The sequence below is a fragment of the Microcebus murinus genome, chromosome 3, assembly GCF_040939455.1.
Source record: "Microcebus murinus isolate Inina chromosome 3, M.murinus_Inina_mat1.0, whole genome shotgun sequence".
Classification (NCBI taxonomy): Eukaryota; Metazoa; Chordata; class Mammalia; order Primates; family Cheirogaleidae; genus Microcebus; species Microcebus murinus.
The window spans coordinates 86,850,718-86,858,846 of record NC_134106.1 but is presented as its reverse complement, the minus strand read 5'-3'; positions in this window follow the sequence as shown (position 1 = coordinate 86,858,846).

The following is an 8,129-nucleotide window of genomic DNA, read 5'->3' as shown; positions in this document are numbered from 1 at the left end:
TTGCCGTACGAATTGTTTGGTCCTGTCTGTTCTGAGTGATAGGGCCGTGGAGAGATGTTGCTAAGCAACACTGCACATCCCTCCTGAAAGCCCATCATCTCCTAGCAACAGGCTGGCTGCTGCGACCCTCCAGCTACTGGAACCACAGTTGTTGGATGGCCTGTTTTGCCACCCAATGGCTAGTTTCACTCCCCTCCTTGGGTCCCAGTTGTGTGCTCTGGTGACATGTGAGAGCCTGCCAGTCTCCTTGCCAGGTGCTGGGAATACACAGACCCAAATATCTGCCTCTGCCTTCAGTGAGAGTCCAGCCTGCATTAGAGTGAGGTACAGAAACAGTTTGGAAGATGCCAATGTAAGAAAAAAACTGTCTCATCTAAACAGATGATGCCAGAGTTCTTTATCAGGAGGGCACCGGCTTTATTCAGGAAAATAACTTTATAAACTTCTGGGTCATGACAGTTGGGCACACAGAGCATGGATGCTGTCAGAGAGAAGGGTTAGGGGTTGGAGTTCCTGAAGGACAGGGGAAGAGAAGGCAGGACCTGGACAGGTGGCCGGCGGTGGGGAATGCTGGCTGGAGCACCCTCGGAAGAGTGGCGTGGATTTTAAGTGTTTTGCTTTTAAAAGCACCTCCAGTGACCTGTAAAGCTTCAGTAAACATTCTGGGCTCCGAGCAGAATTCTGTTCACTGTTACCGGGGAAGGAGAGATCAATGAGGAGGACTCCTATTGGCTGATGCCAGGGCAGAGATAAAGAAACAGCTGTGGATACAGAAGAAAGTACAGCTTGGCCAAGGGGGGAAATTGGTACAAAGATGACCTTGATCACCCTGCCCCCAAAATACAGAGAACTCCTGGGCAAGGTGCTGCTCCAGTCTGGGTAGCTGGGTAATGGGATCGGGGTGGGTCCTGCCCAGATCTGAAGGAATGGTGGGACCCTGCTGGTGCCTGGCTGTCCTGTGAGCAAGGTGAGAGGAGGCACTTCCAACCCTGTCTGGGGAGTTGGGGAAAGTACCCTGAGAAGGCAACGCCCAAGCAAACGCCTGCAGGAGGAAACATGAGGAGGTACCAAAGAGATGAGCTCCAGCCAAAGCCACCGGAGCAAAGGACCATGTGCAGATCCAGGCCAAGCCTCCAAAAATAGGGAATTAGTCCCCATTTAGCAAGGAGTGGGGCAGGGGTGGAAAACCTCCTGGATGACATCCTATAATATCTTCTGAAAAAGACAACCACATGCTTTTCTCAAATGCAAATCTCACACTAGGATGGCTCGATCTACCTTTACAAGTGGGGCTGTGACCTCAAGTAGATGACAGATGGATGGATGGATGGATGAACAGATAGAGACAGAAAGACAGACACCAAAAAGAAAGCCATTTCTGTCTCTCAAGAATAAAGTCTAAGTGTGTATTCTTGCCCAGAGCTCACAAAAGGATTGAACCTTGCAGAAACTAACACATCATGCTGTCTCGCCTGCCTCAGAGTTTGGAAAGTACTTGCACTGTTAGTATCTTGCTTGCCTCCTTATTTTGGGGAGAAAAAAAATGCCTACTCTCCTTCCCTCAGGGAGTTCAGGGCTCCTCCCCCAGCTGGCGTTTCCTGGGCCTGTGGTGGCCTGCCTCCCGCGTCTGCTCTGAGATCATCTCAGCACTCAGGGCAAAACCAACTCTTCTACCCCAAGTGCTGAACAGGTAGAAATCTGCTTGACAGCATGGAACAGCCCACCCCTGCGGAACCGGTGTGTTCTGTGTGTCTACCTGCACTCAGACACAGTGGGAGTCCCTGCTTCTGCTTTCAGGACAATAATTCCATTGCATTCTGCAAAGTGACTTACTTACTGGGTGGTGAGGAAGGGCCCAGAGCACATCCAGTGTGGAGGTGGCAGATGGGGAGGGAAAGGCTGCCCTTTAAAGGGCGAAGAAGATGCTAAGGAGGGGAGACTGGCTTCCATTTTCCCCCACACCCCCAGGCCCTGTGGGTGGTAGTAGGATGCAAGGCAATGGCCCTAGCAGGCGGGCTCAGGCCTCTGGGAAGGGCCAGCAAGGGCCACCTGGGGTTATTTGTCTCTGGTCCTTCCAGCTTGTTGGAAAAGACGTCTCATGAGCCCTGCACACAGAAAGCAAGACTCTGACAGCTCTTACACACGAGGAACCACCTGGTATGTCAGTGCGTGTTGAAAGAATAACTGCATGGACCACTTGGGTACCTAAGTCCAGTCTTCCTCATTGATCACAGAATCACAGTGACCCACTCACCCCTCTGTTCCTATGGGAACCAAATAGGCCATCTGGAAGTGAAACTTAACAACAGCTCTCCAGAGTCCTCCCAGAGGCACCCAGGGGTGGAGAACGGAATGGCCCTCAGGCCAGGGCCGCCTGGGATTGTCCTGCTTACAGCTGTCAAACAGACCAACCCTCAGCAGAGAGAGGCAGGCAAGGAGGATGAGGAAGGAAGGCCCCAGGTTCCAGCTGACACCTTCAGATCTCACGGTTTCTGTCTCCTCTCAGGGTCTGGCCTTGGCCTCTGCAGATTCGGGAACAGGTGTTCTCAGTGCCTCGAGAAGGGAGGTGTCAGGGGTATATTAACTCAGACTCACAGGACTTGTAAGCCAGAGGGCTGCTTCCTCACTGTCAGGAAGGCATACTGACGCCTTCACACACGGCGGCCCTGCCCATGTACTTCCTACCTTGCCAGGTTGTCCCTCGAACAAACATTCTCCAGGATCAGAGGGAAACAGCTCCCAAGGGCCCTTCAAAACATACTTGAAAATAAAGTCTAGCCACCCAAGAGATGAAGCAAATTGAGAAGTAAAGGGAGGGAGAAGCCGTGGGGAAAAGATTGGTGAAGAGAAATGGTGCCGTGTAAGCAGAGTTAGGCCCAGACTATGGTAGAAATTGTGGTTTCCGAATAAAATGTAAATCTGTTTTTTTTTTTTGAGACAGAGTCTCACTTTGTTGCCCAGGCTAGAGTGAGTGCCGTGGCATCAGCCTAGCTCACAGCAACCTCAAACTCCTGGGCTCAAGCAATCCTTCTACCTCAGCCTCCCAAGTAGCTGGGACTACAGGCATGTGGCATCATGGCCGGCTAATTTCTTCTATATATATTAGTTGGCCAATCAGTTTCTCTCTATTTATAGTAGAGACAGGGTCTCGCTCTTGCTCAGATTGGTTTCGAACTCCTGACCTCAAGCTATCTGTCCGCCTTGGCCTCCCAGAGTGCTAGGATTACAGGCGTGAGTCACCGCGTCCAGCCCAGAATAAAATGTAAATCTTGACGGTGTAAAGCTAGCAAACTCAGGAGGCTAGGAGAGAGTAGGAAAGAGGAAATGTGACAATGTTAATCTGATTCATAACAAGGAGTTAGTAGATGCTATCTGAAATTGAAACACATTTCAAAATAACTGCTTCCTAGTCATGTTTTTCATAAACCCTTTCATTAATTTTATCATGTTATTTTAGAAACTAGTATTTTTTTTTATTTATTTATTTTTTTTAGCTAGAAGTGAAATAAAGCAAGAAACTAGTATTTTTTATGGTGAGGAAATATTTACCTGAAATTCAACAATTCCTTCAATTTTACTTCAGCTTCTTTTCTGTTAAACTCAAGCACAATTACTCCCAATCTTTATTGTTTAGAAGAGGATGTACGCACTAACCATAAGATAAAAAGCTGTCATCAAGAAACAGCACTAAACAAGTTAAAGGAAAAGCCATGGGATATGAAAAGGTATTTGCAACATAATCCTAACTAACCAATTAGAAAAAGGCACACAGAAACCAGTAGAAAAATTCAGCAAAAGACTTGAACAGGTACTTCACAAAAAGTTATCCTGATTGGCTAACAAAGACATGAAAAAAGAGTCAACCTCATTGATCTTCAGAGAAATGCAAATTGCACGCTTGAAGCTCTGACTAGGGGGAGGGGGGATGAACAATATACATAACCTTAACATTTGTACCCCCATAATATGCTGAAATAAAAAAAAAATGAAAAAAAAAAGCACAATAAGCATCACACCCAGAATAGCTAAAATGAAGGGGGGAAACCTGACAATTTCACAAGTAGACAGCACTAGGGGATCCCTGGAACTCACATAGACTGTTAGAGCAAGGTAAGTTGGTACAACTACCTTGGAAGATTGTTTAGCTTTTTCTGATTAAAGTTGAGCATGTGGATGTTCTATGACCCAACATTCTACTCCTGGGTAATTCCTAACAGAAATGTGTGCATGTGTACACCAAAATATGAACAGGAATGTCCATAATAGCATCCCTTATAATAGCTCCAAACTGAAATAATGCAGATATCCATTGATGGTTGAATGCATAGGTCAAATGTGGTGACGGTGGAATATGACACAAGAATGAGAATGTCTTACAAACATAACTTTAGGCCAAAGAAGCCAGAAAAAACACCTAATTTCTCTTTATAAAAAGTGAAAGGTAAAATGAATCCATACTGTTAGAAGTCTGGACGGTGGTATTGAGGAAGAAGGAGGGAATAGTGATTAGGACTTTCGTGCAGGAGAGGAGGGGAGCTTGTAGGATGCTGATAATGTCCTGTTTCTTGACCTAAGTGAAGTTTACACAGATGTATTCATTTTGTGATAATATTGCATTTCCAGTTTTGATTTTTCCCTTTTCTGTATGTATGCTGTACTTCCATATAAAGTTTTTAAATAATAAAATTAAAAAGTAGGGTTGTGATATCTCATTTGGTACATTTATTTTTCTCTATCTCCATGTTTAGGTATGCACTGAGAGACTTTTGTAAGGATGTTCACCATATATTATTCATAAAGGTTTTTCCTGGATGGTAGGACTTGAGGTGATTTAAATTTTTCTTTATATTATTGCTTAAATTTGTATAACATATGCATCATTTCTACAGAAATATAGTGAAGGCATTTTGCTATAAAGCAAAAAGATCTTGTTCAATGGGAAGGATGGGTAAAATCTAAGATGTAGTAGAAGAGGAATAAATGTAATTAGTGCTGCCCAACAACAGAACAAAGAAATCTGCTTTACAGAAGAGTAATCTGCTCACTTTGGAGGTGTCCAGGCAGAAGAGGATGAAGGGCTGTCTCTGGGGAGGTTTTCACCCTGAGCGCCTTCCAGCTCTGAGGCCATGACTGCGCGTTAGTTGGCTGCTGCCCAGCGACATTTGGGAGGCATCTCAGTCTCATTAGAGCGTCTCACTCAGAGCCAACGGGAGGAGGGGTGATTTCTGGAAACGATTCCTAGACACCTCCGGTCCCTTTGCTGACGTGTGGATTCGCGTTAGCCTCAACACAGAGGCTGTTCCCTTTAATTTGGATGTTCTATCAGCCTTCACACCTCTTGCCTCAAGTGTTCCTGGCTTTATTGGAGCTAAATTCACTTCCATTTGTGTAGTTCTTCTGCAATTTCTACAGACGTTCCAGCCATAATTCCATTTTGTCCTCCTAATATAGTCGTGAGTTTCAGCATTGCCATCAGCTCTATATTTTATCAGTAAGGGATTTAAAATGATGAGTTCCTTCTCAGTTATTTAGCAAAGTGTGAGGTACTTGCTATATACAAAAGCACTAGGCAAGAAAGAAGCCCATGGGAGCAGGGATTTTTACGTTTTGTTGACCTACTTCCAGCACCCAGAACAGGAACTAGGGCATAGTAGGCACTCAATAATTAACTGGGGAATGAATGGATGAATGAAACAGGTGCCATGCTTGCCTTCAAAGCTCCCCAGGTAGTGGAGGAGATAGACATACACTTCAATAAAGTTATGCAAGATAAGAAGTATGTGCACAGTGCTGAGAGAGCCCAGAAGAGGGAAGGAAGAGGTCTTTGAGGATTAAGGAGGGTTTGAGCTGGCTCTAATGAACTAGTATGAACAGGATTTTGATAGAATGAGAAATGGGTGGAAGCCATTCTGGTAGAGGGAGGAGCCCAGAGTGGGAACACTGTGCCTTCAGGGGAAAGCAAGCGATCCAGGCGTGGGAGAGGGAAGGACAGTGGGTGGTGTGAGGCTGAGCAGAGACTGTGAAGGTTCTGAATGATGTTCCAAGAAATTGGCAGGTAGAAGTGATTGAAGGCTTTCGATCAGGGGAGTGACATGTTACTATCTATATTGTGACAATATAGATGCACTATTTGAGAACCAGATTGGAGGCTGGGAGACCACTAGGGCGCTTTGGCAATGGTACAAGGGAGAGGGCGGTGGAAATAGAAAAGAGAGGACAACTTGAAAACTGCTTTAGGTCAGCTCCTCAGAGGAGATGCCAACACGTTAGACTGGTTTGTAAGAGATGTATTGAGGGAAACACATGTGAAAGACAAAGGGGGAAGCAGAGAACATGGCTAGAGCCTGCAGACCACAAGGCAGGCCTGAGTTCAGTGAAGGAGAGGAAAGGAAGGACGGGAGGAGAGGCTCACGCTCAGCACAGATCCAAGACAGTCTCCCTCGCAGGGAGCCCCACATCTCGCAGGAATGGCATGTGTGCTCAATCATGAGCTGGGAAGGGTGGTCTCAGAGCAGGCCCAGAGACAGATCCTGAAGGGCGGCAGCTGGGGCCTTCAATCACTTGTGGTCCCCACAGCAGGGGACACGAGCTGTGCATCTTTATGGCCATCACCAAAGCTTACTGAAAGTTGGATGCAGGGAAGAAGGAGAAGTCAAGTTTATTCAAAGGCTTGTAGCTGGGCATCTGAGTGGGTTATTATACCATTAACAGACAAAGGAATAGAATAGAAGGAGCAGGTTTTACTGGGGGCATTAATGAGTTTGATTGTGAACAGCTTTAGTTTGAGGTTTCTCTGGGGCAGCCAAGGGATATATCCAGAAGATAGCTGGGAATCAAAGATGAATGTGGCAGATTCCAGCTACTCACCATGCCCTGTGTCCTCCACTTTCTGGGCTTAGCCCCTGTCTATCTTTCTCAGCCTTCCTTGCAGCTAGGTGTGGCCACGTGACTGATCTAGACAGTGGCATATATGTGAGAGCATGTGTCACTTCCATTCCTGGCCCTTAAAACTTTCTACGCATGTTCCCTCATGCCTCTTCCCCTTCCACTAGCTTGGCAGCGGAAGTATGAAGGTGTATGAAGGTGTCAAAGCTTCCATAAACCTGGGTCCCTGAATGACTGCATGGAATAGGGTTCCTCTGCCCACCTAGCACGGCCTTGGGCTGTTTACCTGAGCAAGAAATACCTTTTCATTTTGTTAGGCCATTATCTAGTTATCAAATCTCTGTTACAGCAGATAAGCCAGCCCTAACTGACCTCAGGAGGCCTACCTAGTACACTGAGGTCCAGACAGAGATCAAGGCTGTGGGAGTAGAGGGAACCCAGGGAGAGAGCATATAATGAGAGAATAGAGCTAAAGACAGACACTGAACTAGCACTTTCTCTATACACAAGGGTCAGGTGGATGGCAAGGAGCCAGGGAAGGGAATTGAGACCTTAACTCAGACTGTTAGGAAGTGCTGGTGTTATCACTGCTCTTTTTCAGAAGAGGAAAATGAGGTCCCAGGAGATTTGTCTGAGGTCATTTGGTAACAGAAACAGAACCAGCACTCTTCTGCTCAGGCCCGTCAGCCTAGCCCTTCTCACCCCTCAGCTCCTCCTCTGTTCTCTGCCTGGCAGCCACTTGATCCCTTCCTATAGGCTCAGCTCTTCCTCCCTTTGGTTTCCTGGAACCAATCCCAGCCTGAGACAAGGACTAAGCTCCTGCTGCCCAATCTAGGCCCCCATCTTGTGCCTCAGTTTAGCCATCTGGGTCTCTGCTTGTACCTGAGACTCAGTCCCGCCGGGGGCCCCAATTCTCATTCCTGGGCTATGGTCTGGCCCGAGTGTCCTGTTCAACTAATCTGCCCAGAACTTCAGCCCTCCAGACTGGAGCTGTGCTTGGCTGTCATTGTCCTCCTAGGTATGGAGCACTGGGGCCTGCAGACAGCCCCTCATTCAAGGTTCCTGGCCTCTCTGCTTCCCCTCACATGAGCCCTGCAACCTCATCCGGGGGCCCCTTCTGCTCTGACCCTGGGCAGACAATGTGTCTGCCAGACAAAACCTTCTTTCTTCTCAGCACCTGCTGCAGGGGCTGTCCTACCCCACCCCCAGCCCACCATCTGTCCCAGCCCCTGCTGTGAGCCCTG